This window comes from Neofelis nebulosa, chromosome 17 (assembly GCF_028018385.1).
Source record: "Neofelis nebulosa isolate mNeoNeb1 chromosome 17, mNeoNeb1.pri, whole genome shotgun sequence".
Classification (NCBI taxonomy): Eukaryota; Metazoa; Chordata; class Mammalia; order Carnivora; family Felidae; genus Neofelis; species Neofelis nebulosa.
The window spans coordinates 52,272,834-52,290,549 of NC_080798.1; the positions used below are offsets into that span (position 1 = coordinate 52,272,834).

At 50.0% G+C, this 17,716-nt stretch overlaps 1 protein-coding gene across 1 annotated transcript in view; it reads left to right on the plus strand.

The window, feature by feature from the left end:
- The window catches only part of VAT1L (vesicle amine transport 1 like), a 150,075-nt gene that overhangs the window by 29,861 nt on the left and 102,498 nt on the right, over positions 1-17,716 (plus strand). The gene's annotated exons all lie outside the window — the stretch shown is intronic.

The window sequence follows — 17,716 nt, forward strand, 5'->3', positions numbered from 1 at the left end:
ATGCAGACTCTGACGTCCTAAAGTTTTGCTGCGGACTTTTCCTTCCTAATAGTGAGTGAAAAGAGGGAAGAACAACCAGCCATGCAAGCTAGTGTTCATTTGAAGGAAACAAACCAGTTACTAGGGGAAACCGTACCCAGTACTGGGTTTTGAGACCAGGGAAATATTTCTCTGCGGTTTCTCATAAGACATGTATGCAATACGCAATAAACTGCCCTCAACAATATTGTTGTAATACATGTAGCTATTTCTGTGATGCTTTTCTTATAGTGTACCCCTAATGTCATCTAGTAGCACCAAAATAAAGCAAAATTTAGTGAAAGCAGATAACTTGGGACCAAAAGGATGTAGTCTGGCTTAACCTACAGAGAGTTTAAAGGTGTCATTGGGCGGCCCATCTCTCAGGCGAGTGGGTCTCCTTGAATGGTATTTCTCCCAACCAAGATTTGATTGGTGGTGTGGAGCACTGAGTTCAAGGTGACCATTAAAGCAAAGACTTTTGACGAAGTGCACATCCATGTGTATGAACACTCAACCAAGCTGGGTGGAGTTGACAGTCTCTAACAAAAACCAAAGAGTCCTAGGGCGGGGGTGCCTGGGTGGCTCGGTCGGTTGAGCATCCGACTCTTGATTTCAGCTCAGGTCAAGATCCCAGGGTTGGTGGGATCGAGCCCCGCGCCAGGCTCCACAATGAACATGGAACCTGCTTGGGATTCTCTGTTTCTCTCTGCTTCTCCTCCCTGCTCATGCTCTCCCTCTTTCTCCCTCAAAACAACAACAACAACAACAACAACAACAACAACAACAACAACAAAAAGGAGTCCTCGGAAGAGCCCAGACCATTCCATTGCCCCGCCAGAGAAAGACCAGTGAGACACTCCCAGGCAGAGCTAGGTCCCTCCCAAGAACACAACCAGCCACTATTCTCGTGGTTGGGGGGGACCTCCCTAGGGAATACATTTTATGTGTTATCTGTAGCATCCTGGGGAGGAATGGGGGCGCTTCTCACCGCTGTTGGGCAAATCTGGTAAGCACAGCCTCTGACTCATGTTTGCTGTGGTAACAGGAGAGTGACCTCCTGCAGACGATCTGTGCTCTAATCCCTAAAGTGAGTACTTAACCTTACATGGCCAAGAAATTTTGCAAATGTGATTAAGGTAAGGACCTTGAGATGGACAGAAGATCCTGAATTGTCCAGGTGGCCCCCCATGTCACCACAAGGGTCCTTACAGATAGAAAAGGGAGGTGGAAAAGCCAGAAAGAGATTTAAAGATGCTACACTGCTGACTTTGCTGACTTTGCTGATGGAGGAAGAGACCACAAGCCAAGCCATGTGGGCGGTCTCTAGATGGCTGGAAAAGATCGGGAGATGCGTTCTTCCCCTGGAGCTTCCAGAAGGAACGCTTTGATTTTAGCCAAGTGAAATCCATTTTGGATTTCGGATCTCCAGAAAGAAATAGAATAAATCTGTTTTTCTGGAGCCACTATGTGTGGTAATTTACGGTAATGAGAAATGAATGCAGCCACCTTCCCTGGGCTGCCTCCCTTCTCACCACGGAGCACGCACAGCCAGCAGCAAAACTAGGATTCAACACCCTACTCTGGCTGATGCCAAAACCTATCCTGTCTCCACTCGACAGCCTGGAGTCTTGGGAGAACCCAAATCATTCCTCCCTTCATTTATTCATTTGCCTGACAGATGCTTGTTCAACCTGTACCCAGTGCTGACCGTAGGGCCGAGGGCTGTGGCCCAAGTGTATGTTTTCTGACTTGATGTTGATAGGGTGACAGAGATTAGACCTAATTAGGATAAAGTTTCCCAGATCGAGTTAACATGAAGTTTGCAATTCTCGTGGTGCCAAGACCCCTGTATGATTTTTATCCAAGGCTGGGGAATTTGCAGACAGGACGTGTGGAACACCAGCCTGAACTGTGATTTCGAAGGACACTAATACGGCACAGCCGTCCCTGCCTTCTCCAAGGGGGGTACTTTCCAAGACCCGCCGTGGATGCCCAGAACCGCAGGTAGTACCAGACCCTGCGCAGACCGTGCTTGTTCCTACACGTACACACCTGTGACAAAGTTTAATTTATAAATTAGGCGCGGTAAGAGGTTAACAACCACAGCAAGAAACAGAACCGCTGCAACTTATATTGTAATAAAAGTTATAGGAAGGGGATCTCTCTCAAAATACTGTACTGTACTCACCGCTCTTGTGATGACGTGAGACGCTACGATGCCTACGTGGTGACGTGACGTGAGGCGAATGGCGTAAGCGTTGGGAGGCGGTGTTAGGCTCGTACCGAGTTTCTGATCATCCGTCAGAAGGAGGATCACCTGCTTCCGGACCCAGGTTGACCGCAGGCAGCTGAAACCGTGGAAAGCAAAACCGCGGATAAGGAGAAACGACTGCGTAGGAAAACAGTCCTGTCCAGAGTAGGCTACTTTCTCAGTGGAACTGCCCCAGTGTCTACACTGCTCTGTCACGTCTTTGAAGGCACTTTGCCCCTGACAGTAGCAGAACCAGATAAGTCTGAGAAGGTAATGCCCCTAATCACATCTTTAGAACCCAGTTGAAAACGGGCTTACAACCTCTTAAAGGAAAAGGAACAAAATAAGTAACCGAGTGGGGCTCGTGTCAGGAACTTCACGACGAGGGTTTTGCCGCCCATCCCGTTTAACGAGCTGCTAGGACTCGGAGCATCTCGATTGGGATGTGCTCAGTTTCTGGAGATCAGCGGACTGTCATCCTCTGGGTATTTGCTTCCGTGACTGACATTTGATGCTTTCCAGTTTTTGGCATCCTTTTTACCTTTTCATCATCTCGGCTGAACAGAGAGAAGGCAGCCTGAGATGGGCCAGAGATCTTGGAAAGGAAAGCAGAACTCAACTTTCAGACACAGTTCCGTGGCTACTGCTCAATTATTAAATTCTATTCATTATAGATGGGGCATTTCCAGTGTCGTTCAAATCACTCTGAAGAAGAACCACAGAAAGGAGAGCCAGGATCTTTGGAGGCGGCACTCTGAGGCTCCCTTACCTCACAGGGTCCCCCCTGAGTGGCCGACTAACCATTAGCATTACACGGTCAGAGCCTGGGGCGAGTGGGGGTCCCCGGCGTGTTGGAGGATTTGGACATATCAGATAGCCATTCTATTTTAGCAGAAAAGACACGACCATCTGCAAAATCACTACATGAGAATATTTTGTTGAAAACAAACCTGTCATTGATCATGGAAGGCACTAACATCTACCCAACTAATCTAGCCAGCCATCCAGGAATCATGGTGAGCCCTTCTCCTGCATGCGAGAAGTTTCCACATCCTTTGATTCGTTCCTTTATTCATTCACTCATCCAGCCCAGAGGTAGCAAGAGCCCACTCAGTTCCAGACACTGGATTAGGCACTAGGCGTTCAACATAGAAAAACACCAGATTTTCTTCATTCAGTGAGATGCCCTATAAATCAAAGGTGGGCATATAAATCAAATAATCACAGGAATAACTTTGCCAAGTGCTAGGAAAGGGAAAAAGAAGCCAAAAGAGTGCTTGTAATAGGGAAATGACCTGGGGTAGAGGTGAGGGGTGAAGTCGGCGGTGGGGGGGGGGGGTTCCCCCAAGGATGTGGCATTTGCACTGTGATCTCTGGAGGATAAGCAGATAGACAATAGTGGAGACAGAGGTGGAGGTGGAGGGTAGGGCATTCATGAGACATAGAGGCAGGGGTAGGCATAAAGAATTACAGACCGTAGGACCTTCCCTATAGCTACCCGCCGTTCTCTGCCACGTCTCCTGCTGCTTTCATCATGGCCCCGGTCTCTCTCACCCACTTTACTGCAACGGCCATTTGACTGCCTTTCTGTGCACAGCCTCCTAAGTCAGCTCTACTGGCGGCCAACACCCCAGTCTTCTCTTGTCACTCCTTATGCCCCACGGACACTCCCACTGTTGGGAGGACAGAGTTCAGTCTCCTTAGCTTCTTGGCCCCAAAATGGCCCTCATCATCTGGATCTTGTCTTTCTCCCTGGCCACTTCTCCCTATCCCTCTTCTTTTGGTGACACAGGACTCGAAGCTTCCATAGGCACGTGGCCAAGATGGCTGCCCAGCCAGGGACTGCATTTTCTTTTTTTTAAATTTTTTTTTTTTCAACGTTTTTTATTTTTTTTATTTTTGGGACAGAGAGAGACAGAGCTGAACGGGGGAGGGGCAGAGAGAGAGGGAGACACAGAATCGGAAACAGGCTCCAGGCTCCGAGCCATCAGCCCAGAGCCTGAAGCGGGGCTCGAACTCACGGACCGCGAGATCGTGACCTGGCTGAAGTCGGACGCTTAACCGACTGCGCCACCCAGGCGCCCCGAGGGACTGCATTTTCAAGCCACCCCTCCCCGCCGGGCCCTGCATCTAGCTGGGGCCACACCCCTGAGCTCAAGCCCGTGGGCCACGGCAGAGGCTGCCGTGTGATGCCCCCCGCTAACCTTGTGCCCCTTCTCGTGAGACCCTCTGTGCTGTCTTCCTAGTTTCCTGGCAGATGGTGAGGCTGACCCGGAGCATACGTTAAAGACAGTGGAGTCTCCATCTGCCCAGGACCCTCGGTTCCTGCCTTTTCCTGCCCTGTCACCACCCGCCCCCCCCCCCCCACCCCACCACCACTTAGACTGTATGTGAGCAGGGGGAAGAAGAAACTTCTGGTGCCTTAACCGCTGAGATTCCTGGGATCACCTGTTACAGCCGCGAGCGTTGCATTTCCTTTCCTGCACACAGAGGGCATCTGACGTCCCTGCATCCCCAGGCTGTGCCCGCCTCCTCCCTCCGCTGTCCCCAGGGTGAAGGCACGGGCCCTGGAGGCAGACAGTCTACATCCACGGCTCACCTCCTCGGGCAGGGGGGCAGGGCCACTCAGCATCTCAGTTTCCTCATTCACGTAACGGGAATGATAACGGTACGTTTACTCCTCAGTGGGTTTTTGTGTCTGTCGACTGGGTTGATGCTTAGGAAGCACCTCACATAAAACCAGACACGGAGCGTTAACTCTTGTCATTATTATGTGTTGGTTTGCTCATCTTCTCCCTTCCCCCAACCTCCAAGCCCCCTCCATCAGAGCACCTGGGTCTTATCCTTTTTGTGCCTATTCCTTGCTATATAGTAAGTGCAGCAAACATTGGTGTTTCAAAAAGCTGTTGCAGGCCGTTCTTCTGTGTTCTAGAAAAGTTATTTGCTGAGCTGAGGAGAGCCCTGTCATTGAGTTAATCCCAGGGTGGGGGTGAGGGGAATCATTTCTCGGGATCTTGTAAATTTCAATCTATTAAGAGGCCCTCCGTGTCCTTGCTCAGGCCGTCCAACATTCTGCATATTTTTCGCAGATGTTTTTGTCTGCATTTGGTGTCCATTACTCATTGGACGAGGCCCCCTTTTCATGGCCCTGTGGCCGCCCCACCCATCACCCCCTCCGTCATTCTGTGGTCCAGCACGTGGTCAGTCTGTGTCCTTCAGCACCCCAGCTAGGAGGTACATGCATGAGACCTGAGAGCAGGAAGGAAACAAAGACAGATACCAGCTTGGGCCGAACAAACCGTAGCTGCGTATAGAGTCTTTGAAAACATGACTCATGTAGCCGTCCTAACAGCCCTCCCCCATTGGAACCCACTGGATAGCACTTGACAGTGAAGAGATGGGGCACGAGCTCTAGAGACAGACTCCCTGCCTCACCTTCCCAACCACCCTAAGACTCAACTTCCTCACCTGTAAAATGGAGGTGATATTAGTGCCAGCCTTCGGTGGTGCTTGTGAACTTGGGGCGGTGCTTGGCACGTGATAAAGACCCAGTGAAGCTTAGCGATTACGATTTCCTAGGTTAAGAGGTTGGGTTTTGTTTCCAAGCCTGCAAAGTTAATTAGTAGGAAGGATCAAATCTGAATGCATATGTCCAGGGCCAGGAACCCCCAATCCAGTGCCGTTGACAGTACACCACAGCCATGGCCTTGGGAAGGTGGGCACCTGCCCCCGTTTCTTCTGCCTGCCCCACGTTGTACCCCGGACAAGGAGGACTTCACGAGAGCAAGACCTCCCGCCTCCCGGGACCTACAACACAAGGAAGCGAAGCCTCTGAAAATTTAAAGACAACAAAGTGGCTCTGTCATCTCCTTCATGAATAATCAAAGGTACAAGAAGACACGCAAGGGCAGCGTCAGCACCAAGGGTTCCAGCCTGAGGACTCTGGGATGCCTAACACCCTGTCCTCTCAACACCCCAAGAATAAGGCCCTCACCTTCCTAAATGTCACAGGTGCTTTGGTGAGCGACGCCTCATGTCTCTGCTCCTAGAAACCTCTGAGGCTGGCAGCCGGTGCTTGGATTCCCCATGTCAGCAGTATGCCTTAGGTTAAGGAGAAATATGTCTAAAAACACGTCTTCCGAGCAACGTCTGTGTCTGCAAAAGCCTCATTTGATCTTTACTCTAGCTGCTTTTAACTCCTTTACAGTAAATCATGACTGGGTCAAAGAAACCATCTTTATCATAAATATTAGAAAGGTTAAATTTGGCCCCTGAGATGGGATTCGTGCATTCATTGGTCGTGGAATAAATGTATCAGTTCACAAGGGGATAAGGCCTAGATTAGAAGGAGCCCAGCAATTTCCGTACACCGTCCATGAGGCAGATACTATCACATCCTCATTTTCACAAAGAAACTGAGACACAGAGAGGTTAAGTAACTTGCTCCCGCTCCCACAGCTATGCAGAGGAAGAGCTGGTTTATGAACTTGGGTCCCTTTGAATACAGGACCCACATTTTCAAGTACGAGGTGGTGTTGATGGGTTGGCGATGCTGGTAGAGACCCTGCTTCTGCTTAGAGTGAGCTGGAATGGATTCCACTCCATGGGTTTGGTTGGTGGGATTTTTCCCCCAAGAGCTGAGGACAACCTGGGGTTGCCCAGGAACTCAAGGATCCTCAGGAAGAGGGGAGGATCTTCTTGGGACATGGGCTTCTCGAGGAGCCAGGCACATTCAGCACCGGAGCTGCCCTTGGTCCTGACCATCCAGCCGAAAGGCTGACCATCCAGCCGAAAGGGAGCCATGGCCGCCGGGTTGGTGCAGGCAGGGATGGTGTGATCTCTTCATACCTGTATCCTGAGCACCGAGCCAGGACCTGACACAGTGGTGTCAGGTTTGTAGAGGGAATGAAGGAAGAAAAAGGAGAAGGAGGCAAGAACGGGGCCCAAAAAACAGCGTTTAAGTTATAAAGATAGCATGAAACAAAAAGGTCCCGATTCTGGGGTCACCACTGGTTTTCATCCTAGCTTCTCTGGGGTCCAGGGGAGAGACCTCGAACAAGTACTTTAACTTCACCGGACCTTGTTTCTTCATCTGTAGAAAACAGATGTAGGGGCGCCTGGGTGGCGCAGTCGGTTAAGCGTCCGACTTCAGCCAGGTCACGATCTCGCGGTCCGTGAGTTCGAGCCCCGCGTCAGGCTCTGGGCTGATGGCTCGGAGCCTGGAGCCTGTTTCCGCTTCTGTGTCTCCCTCTCTCTCTGCCCCTCCCCCGTTCATGCTCTGTCTCTCTCTGTCCCAAAAATAAAAAAAAAAAAATAATAATAATAAAATAAAAGAGCGTTACGGGACGGGCTTGGTATGCTATCTGGTGTGCAGAAAACTCAAGTGTCAGAGGCTCTCATTAGCGGTATTATTACCATCATGTTATAATTACTGTTATCTGATTAGAAAATATTATTCAACAGCACTCTGGCATTTACAGCCAGAAGCCAGTGGGCAGCAAATAGGACACTCAGCTGGCGGCTGGTTGTTGAAACCTGGGGCAGCAGGCAGCCCGCGCCGATCTCCACCCCGTCCGTGTGTCTTCCCTGACGGCCGGCTGCACGGTGTTACTGGAGTCGTCACACAGGCCCCGTCCCAGACATCACTCTCCTCAAACACGGAAGACATAATTAGACATTAAGGAGAATCTCGCTCCGTAATTCTGGCCCTTGGACACATGCCGAGAACTCCGAACACACGAACTAGTCTTTGCTGAGTTTATCTGACCCTGAGGACCCATCGACTTCCCAGCGACACACCCAAAGGGCGCACTTGCTTTGCAGAATATTATTGCCCTCATTAAGATGCCAAGTCAGTTCAGCTGGGAAAGAGTGAGATGCACAGCAAGGAGCAGGCTCGTCTGTTCTCACGGACGCCAGTAGGCTCTGTCGGCCATGGGCCCCGGTGCCCTCGCACCCCGCGGTGCACGCCATGATACCCACCGCTGCCCCTGACTCACCCCCCATTCAACGCGCGCCTGGGCTTCTCAACTGTGCGATCGATCGGATAGCGAGGGGAAATTTGAACCCCACCTTTGCTCACCCACGCTGGAGTCCCCCCACCCTGCCTCCACCCTTCCCGGCCCACACTCACCGCACTTGGTCATGACCCGCACCCCCCGCCTCTCTCGCATCTCTCTTTGCCTGGTTCTCTTTCCCTTTGTCTAGCTTTTTGTTTCTCTGTCTGCATCTCTCGTGCTTGCTTCTCGTTCTCTGTCTCTCTGCCTTTCAGCCTCTCTTCTTCCCTCTTTTTTTCTCCTTCCTTCCCTCTCTTCCTCTCTCTCTCTCCCCCACCCCCTCCTGAAGCCTGCCGTCTCATAGATATGATGCATATTTCCCAGAGGCACGTGGATCCCTGATGGCAGTAGTGATAGGTACTGTCGTAGGAGTACAGGGTGCTGTGACTATAGAATGTGGGACCCAAGCACCTGGTCTAGGGGATCAGAGGTGACTGTGCTTAGGAGGAAGCTTAGAGCTGGTGTCTAAGCATGAGCAGGAGACCGGGAGGTAAGAACAGTGAAGGGAGGAGGGATGGGAGGTTACAGGAATGGGCAATGACACGGAATCTGCACAAAGAAGTGACAGTGAATGATTGCCAGGTAAGTGACCCCATAGCAGCCATGCTAACAGTCTCATCCTTATCCTTGTCCTAAAAGCCATGCGGAGTTGTAGAGGGTTTTGAGCAGAGATTTAACTCATGGTTGACATTTTCATAAGCTCCTGTGTTGCCAGAGGGTGAATAGATTGAACCTTTAGAAACAGCGTGTCTGCTGAGTGATTTCAAGATGGCTAAGTTCCGGAATGTTCGCTCCAACTTCCCTCATTAGAACAGTGAGAGGGAGGGCAGCAGCCAGGACTCTGTGCTTTGGGCTGCTATCATCATGGTGTAACCCTGGGTGAGCCCTTTGCCATTGTTGTGCCTCAGACTTTCCTGTAAAATGAGGCAGACCCACTGCTTTTTCTGTAAAATAAGGTAGAGTCAATATTTCATCAGGAAAATGAGGAAGGCCCCGTGGTTTCTAAGGTCCTGTCCGTCCACTTCCCTTGGCGATCCTGTGTCTCCTTGTGATGTTTTCTTCTTTACCTTCCGGATGCAAACTTCCTAACCTGTCTCTCTGGTCACCAGCACCCATTCCCCTAACCCTGGGCCCCCTTCTTTAAACTTTTAGAGAGTTAGAGAAACAGTTAACAACGGTTGTTTAGGCATTCAGTCTTTGGGGCAGACTTCCTGAATTTGAATCCCGATTTCTAGGACTTGTGACTTCGCTGTGCTTTACTTTCTTCGTGGATAACATGGGTGGTTCTACCCACCTCAGAGTAGTGGGAGCCCTGAACGGATCAATGGGTGTAAAACATTCAAATAATGCCTGGCCACAGTGAATACTGAATAAATGTCACTTAGTAAAACTAGTGGATGCTGTGATGTGCCATCCAAAAGGCCCTTCAGGACTGAGGGGCCACTTCCCGTAGCTGCTGTGGGTGGGTTGCCTCCTGAGGACTGTGTCCTTCTCCAGGAATAGCCCTCGGGGGAAGGGAGCTGCCTTGTCAAGTTTCCTGACCCTTGCTGGGGCGGCCTCTGTTCCCATCACTGTGGCTACAGTCCCCTCGCCCCAACGGGGACAACTCTGAAGGGCTAGCCCAGCTTTGGAGCAACTTGTGGGACAAGCTTAAGCATCTCTTGCGACCGTACCACAGCTCAACCTCCCCTTTCTGCCCAGGCCTGTTTCGCTCATTCCTTGGCAGATGCTCTTCCCGAGGGTACTCCCCAGTAAACACCCTGCATGCAGATCTCAGGACTCAGAGTCCTTCTTCAGGGAACTTGGCCCACGATGATTACCGCAGCGACCGTTACGACGATCCGACGTGGTATCTGTAGCCCATGCAAACCTGTTGGCCTACCTGGTCCATCCTTGAGAGTCTCAGCGATGGCCCCCATTTAGACCTTGCTGCACAGCCCCAGACTCACTTAGTTCAGGAAGCTCATCTCCTCCTTTCTGAGAATGCTCCTATTGTCTAGAAGTCTGCCGAGTGTCCAGAAGGAACTAACGAATGCTTACAGGTTGAGTATGTGGATGAATATGGGAGCGGGTGAATATTGTTTTCTTCCCAAAGCACTGGGGCTTCTCTTGGTATTAACAAACCCAGGATGTGTGCCAGCCCGAACATCGGAATACCTTCACAACACGGCCCTGAGCTGGGTAAATGGAGCCCCGGGCTTTAGTGTCCCGTGGTGGGCTTTGCCACCAGCATCAGGGAGAGAAAAGTGACATTATTCTGGGATCAGCTTAAAGAAGAGAAGCTCAACTGAAAGGTTAAAGCTGTATTTCTTTTGACCAGAGCAAGTTACTTAACCTCTTGGGACCCCACTTTCCTTGTCTTCATCATGAAGCGTTGATGTGAGTATTCAGAGAGTTGAGTCAGTGGTTTCCAAAGTGTGGTCCCTGGACCGTCAGCATCACCCGGGCGCTTGTTAGAAATGCCAGTTCTTGGGCCCTGCGCAGACCTACTGAAGAATCAGAAACCGGGATGGGGCCCACAATCTGGGTTTTAACATGCCCCCCCCCCGGGGGGACTCCAGCGCAAGCTCGAGTTTTGAGAACCGGTGATCCAGAGAGCTTCCTTAGAACAGAAGTTCGCACGGAATTAGATGCCACTGCCTTGGTGTGATGGTGGTCCGCGAGGTGTAATCACATCGACTATGGATGTAAGGAACGCATTACTATTCGTTTCGGTCCCCTGTACTGATACAGGCGAGTTTATGCTTATCACGGCCCAGAAGTTTAGTCTCGGATGCCAGACCCACCTGTGTTTGCCTGTCAGCTCTGGCAACTAACCGGATGATCTGAACCCACTTGCTCAAGCTTTCTGAGTCCCTGTCCCCTTGTGTGCGAGACAGTGTCCCGCGGTTAGCAAGGTGGTAGCATCCTCGGCACGACGCCGGCCTCAGTGAGCACACGGTAAACAGCGCCCGTGATCACGTGCAACTCCCACCCTTCCTCAGAGATGATAGTAATGGAAGAATGATCTTGTATACGTTTTTACATTTGCTAGGAAAAGCCGATGTATGTATGCCAGGGGTCTGTGCGCCACCTGGCACGCGATATCCACTTAGCTATTTTTAGTTTATTCTGTATTTCTTTTTAAGTGTATTCATTTTGCGAGACAGAGACAGTGTGGGTGGGGGGGTGGGCAGAGAGGGAGAGGATAGAGAATCCCAAGCAGGCTCCGTGCTGCCAGTGCAGAGCCCGATGTGGGGCTTGAATCCACGAAACCTCAAGATCATGACCTGAGCCGAAATCACGGGTCGGACGCTTAACTGGCTGAGCCACCCAGGCGCCCTCCACCCCCACTTAGCTATTTTTAGTTGTGCTGCTGTCGGAAATGATGTTTTAATTGTCAAATTCCGATGTCCAACTTTTCAAATTTTGTGAATTTTTTTATTGAAACTTTTTTTACATCTTGTTTTATTTTTTGAGGGACAGAGAGACACAGAGCACGAGCAGGGGAGGGGCAGAGAGAGACGGAGACACAGCATCCAAAGCAGGCTCCAGGCTCTGAGCTGTCAGCACAGCGCCCGATGCCGGGTCTGAACCCATGAAAAGCGAGATCATGACCTGAGCCGAAGTCGGATACTCAACCTACTGAGGCACCCACCCCATCAAGTTTTGTGAATTTTATGTGTAACATATGTATTATAGATACGTAAAATTAGGCATGGAAATCCATTTTGTTCTTAACTTTTTCACAAGTATGCCGTCGAATGCCTTGTACCTGGTTTTCAATTTATGCTCACAGCAACTCTGTGAGGTATATACTATGATCATCAATGCATTTTGAGATTTGGGACACTGAGGCTTGCTTAGGAAACGGAGGCGGCTCTCCAGAGTCGCATGCTTGGCAAAGACGGAGGTACAGAAATCACAGGCAGGTGGGTCTTTCTCTAAGCCTGTGTTTTAAACCACTAAGGTAGGTCGGGAGACAAGGAAGGTGACAGCAGGTAAGGGTCTAGCCATCTGCTCAGTGCTTCTGCCTGTTGTCTATTTTGGGAGCATTGAAGCTACCTTGTGACCAGCTGTCTTTTTCAATGGCATATAGGGTCACGTTGGCCTGAGAAGCCAGGTGGCAGTGGGAGGGCAGGAGTGAAGCTTGGGCGGGGGTGGGGGAGGGGGGAGAGCGTTACTCCTCACTTGTCCGGAGCCCCGACAGAAGGTCGATCCCAGTAGGGTGGCCAGATTTAGCCAATGCAGATTTTATCTGGCAATCCTTATTTCCCAGGGGCCCCCGAGATCTCCCACAAAAAGTTCTGAACCTTCCAGGGAATTAATTACAGCGGTGAGGCTGAAATCCTGGATTTGAGGCGATTAGGGGATACATCCAGTCAGGAATGCATTAAGGACGGCAAATATTTTAAGCCTGGAGAACAGGCACTGAAAGGAGCCTTGTTCTCTAGAGCCCATCCCCACGACGCGAAGCGGCTGCAAGTTCAATGCCAAGACCCAGCCTCCCCTTCAGGGCCAGACAGAGGCCAGTCTTACTCCCTGCTGCTCAGGGCTCTCCTGTAGCCTCAGGACCCCGCAGCATGGAGAGATGACAGCACCTTGAAGCCCGGGGCTGGGAAGGGGGACAATCGTGGGGATGGAGCCTCCTCTGACAGCAAGTGCACGACGCAGGCAGTGGATCCTATCTATGCACCCGGCAGACCTTCACTGGGCGTTTACTATGTGCCAGGCACCACGGCGGGTGTCTAGAATGCAGTGGCACATAAGGGAGACAGGCACAGAACCAAACGGCAAACAGATACCTATATACATATACCCTATTTTCTAAACATGTGTATGCGTATGTGTATATATACGGATATAGATGCACATTTTGTTTGTATAAATACACGCGTATTACAAGGTATTATGTAGTATTTATTGTTACGTAGTATAGGTAATTATATAAATATCCTATATTATATATAATATTTTACATCTCTACAAAGAAAGGCTCAAGATGCAGAGAGAGTAAACAGGAAGAAAGATGCAGATTGAATCTTCAAAGACGACCTCCCTGAGCGAATGACATTTAAGCAGAGACAAGGAGGCTATTATGTCAAAAGCAGGAAGCTCACTGTGGGCTTCAGGAAGCAGCACACACCCCAGGCAGGAATAGCTGATGGCCCTAAGTCACTGGAAGAGGGCTGTTCTCCTTGTCTAGTCACAGAGTCGGCTTGCTGGGGTCCAGGCTGCGACCCGCTAGGGCTGTGCGGCAGACATCCAGACGCCCTCCCACACCACATCCCTGCCCGAGGTCGGCGCGCAGTCCCGATTCATGCCGGCACTCACCGAGGTCATTCTCTCGTTTGAACTTGGCCCTTGCATGGGTAGGCTGGAAGCATCTGGGAGTTACTGACCCGGGAGCATCCCTCAACTCATGAGCAAGGGGGTTGGGGGGCAAATTCCTGAGCTCCCTCCCCTCTTGATGGGATGATGAGTATTAGCATTGTCCACACGGTCTCTCGTCCCCACCAGCGATGGGTCCAGCTGTTCACCGGGGCGGAGCCATTTTACAGGCTTCCCTCCCTCCCCTGCCTCTCTGCCCCACTTCCTCCTTCTTCCTCCCATCTTTGTGATCGATTCCCAAAGAAGCCGCACGCACACAGATCTGCATCTTAGGGTCTGCTCTGGGGGAACCAAACCATCTAACAAGTCATTTGTGATCAGCCAAAGGCTAACTCAAGCATCCCCTGCCCAACATCCTCTCCCACCAACCTCCGTATCTCCCGCCGTGCCCCTCTGCCCACCTTCCCCTTGGAACCGCATGCTTTTCAACCTGACAGCCTTTGCTGTTCCCTTCATCCCTCGGCCTGGAAGATTCCTGGTCATCATTTAAATGTCACTTCCTCTTAGAAGGCTTCCCTGCTCTCCCGTCTCTACACCTTCGACGTTGTTTTACTGATATCGCTTTGGCCAAATTATCCATCCATCCATCCATCCATCCATCCAACAGATATGTACTAACTACCTCCATATGCCAAGCACTAGCATGCCACACTGCCCACGAGTCTTCCTGTCTAGATAGATCTTCTTGAGGTCAGAGTGGATCATTAGGCATCTCTGTGTTTCTAGCACATAACACAGGGTCCAGGCTGGAGTGGGCGCTTGGGAGACACTTGATCAAATTAAAGTGGTAAACGTCACCTTTTCCAGGCAGACAGCATCTGTGTAACGATGATGAGGTTTTTAATTGTGCGGAGGAGACTACATTTATTAAGTATGTAGAACTAATAAATGAGTCTGTTTTCATCAAATTGTGAACTACATGTAGACACAGTTTCATTACTTAATATGGCTTGTAAGCCATTAAACCAGCGACCATGTTTGATTTACCAATGCCAAAATGAATTCTTCAAAGCAAAATGCCCGCAGCACACTCTACTTTATTAGCCTGTGGATCACGGAGTCTGAAATGCATGCTTTCCATTCCAGTCGTCTCTTTAGAACTGTGCTAAGCGTTTTGACCTTGTAATTTCATACTGGTAGCGTTGCCATTTAAAATACAGGATGCTTAGCACCTGGGCGGCTCGGTCCGTTAAGTGTCGGGCTTCGGCTCAGGTCGCGATCTCGCGGTTTGTGGGTTCGGGCCCCGCGTCGGGCTCTGTGTGGACCGCTCAGAGCCTGGAGCCTGGTTCGGATTCTGTGACTCCCTCTGTCTCTGCCCCTCCCCCGCTCGCTCTCTGTCTCTGTCTCTCTCAATAATCAAGAAACCTTAAATAAATGAAAACACATGATGCAACCCTACCTACTGGCAATCTCTTCTCCAGAAAGACTCAGAGAGTTTGTCACACAGGGACCCAGTCTGTACTCAAACAATGAGCACTGGCACTTTGTCCAACAATGTGCTAGACACAAAACATACAGCAGCGGATAAACTAGATTTAGACTCTGCCTTCTGAAACTTACAGTCAAAGATCCATGTACAAAGGTGTTCATTGAAATACAGCTTACAGTAGTATGGCATTACAATTTCCTAGAAGACAGGGGTTGGTTAAAAGGCATTATAATAGACCCACATAATAGAAGATTCCCCAGGCATTCAAAATGATGAAGCTAGGGAATTTTCCCAACCCACAAAAATGCTTACAATATGAGCCTAGTAAGAAAAAAATAATGAGGGCACACAGTGGTATATTCAGTGTGATTCCAGTTCTGCCGAGAATCAAATATATATACATATATATTGCAAAAACTGCTGGCACAAAATCAGCCAGATTATGTCGAGTATTTATCGCTGAGATACGGCATTATGGTTGGTATTTTCAGAGTTTTCCGTATTTTCCAAATGTCATTCTTTACCATGGGCATGGACATGTGTTGCTTTCATAATAATACTTTTTAAGGAGCTGAACAGAGAACAGACTAGATCCTTCCACCGCACAATGTGGCACTTCCTCCTCTCCCACATCAGAAGAGCTTACCAAGATGTTCGGAGTTTATGCTGTGCTTAGGGAAATAATAGCCTCAATCTTGCCAGGAGCTTTTGGGGAACGAGGAAGCAGACAGGAAACTCGGAAACCGTAAGTGGTTTATGTTTAGCTCCCTTGTGGACTGCAACCTATAAATATTTAGTGCACAAAAGCAGGGGGTGTACGAGAGGGGGACGGGAGACAAAAGCCCAGCCATCCACCTCTCCCTCTATCCCCCATGCTTCTGACATACACACATGTGGTCCTCAAACTGGGTTGCCCTGATACTGTTCCAGCAATGCATCTCAGAACCTTGGCATTAATGGGCCCGTGTGCATGCTTTTCCTCTGAGGATGCATACCCTGCCTGCCCACCAGAGTGTGGACTTGAGAGAGCTCTAAAAACGTATCATGCGATACAACTTGCCGTGTGTAAAGTGAGAAGGTTAAATGGATGCTGTTGCCTAAAGAAAAACACCTGTTTACCGGGCCATGCAAGACATTTGGCTCGTGCGGACATGTAAAGAGAGCCCGATCAGCCACTAAGCGGTTCTGAAATCAAGCGGCGAAACCCAGGAGACGGGAGGATGACCGCGTTGGCTTTTCAGAGAGTGTGCAATATTGCTAGGCCGCGATCGGGAATAGCAATGCGATTTCTCCCTACTTTTGTAGCGTTCTGCTCATCTGTTTGATCTGTTCGAGTTCTGTAATGCAAAAGTCAGCTGCGAACACAGAAATACCTAGAACTGCCAGTGCTGAAGTGGAGGGAGGTGGTCCCACCATGCCACAATTCAGAGGATATCCATCCTACCAGCTGTCGTCCACGGGATGTACTTCTATTTGCCAGTGACAAGACACTAAAGGGATTGGACATGGTCAGGCTGGAAAAAAGAAGGTTCAGGATGTGAGAATGATGTTAGAGCGATTCAACAGAGTAGTAATACGGGGTGTGAGCCCCCTCAAGTGTATTGTTTTGTGCGCCATGACTCCCGGGAGCAAAGTCTACAGGGATTGAGTAATACGCTCAGAGCGCAATACCCCAGAGCGCAATATAAATGGGACCTTCAGAACCATTAGAGTTGCCCCCAAAAGGAATGGGCAAACTGGAGGAGGCCATTTGTTCTCCATTTCCGTCTCATCAGTCTTCATCCTGGAAGGACAGAGCGGGAGCTGGGTTGGGCTTTCTGCACTAGATTAGAGGGTGGAGGACCTAGAACATCTTTAGGTCTTGAAGACCGTGAATCTCGGCTTTCGATGCTCTTCACGTTCATACCTTCTTGCCCCCCTGTGTGTGATGGCCCTGTTGGAGAGCTTGTTGGGGAAATGCAAGAGGAGTCAGAGTCCTTAGCCATAATATTAGCAGGTGCAGGCAGGATGCCCAACCCTTCATGAGATGGCATCACACCCGAGGGGCGGGCACCATCACCACACACGTGTGTGCAAAATGAACGTTCTGCAAGCTCATGTGAGCCGCACACTTCCCGAAGGCTAGTAAGTACAGTCAGGGGTATTTTGTAGTCAATCCGTGTCCAGAACCTGCTGTCTGCTCCTTGTATTCCTAGAAGTCTACTACGGTGCGCGGCACAAAATAAGCATGCACGGAGCATAACACGTTGATTTATGTGCTGAATGGAACAAAAGCTAAATGTAAAGCTTGTCAAACTGCAAAAATGGATACCATGAAAGGAACAGGATGTCGCCTTCCTGAGATGTATCAAAGAAGGAAGAGATGTCAAGAGATTTCCACCCATTCATTCATTCCCACACTTACAAACACCTTTCACGTGCCTCGTGCTGTGCAAAGATGGGTGGGGGTCCCAGGAGTGTCCATTAAGGATCTAGTGTTGGGCCTTGTGGGGTCACTGTAAGAGAGAGGGCTTGATAAACAACACTGAGGGTGGAATTCATTTTATACTTGTTGCGTTTACAAAGAAAGTCAGTCAACTTTGAAAGTTT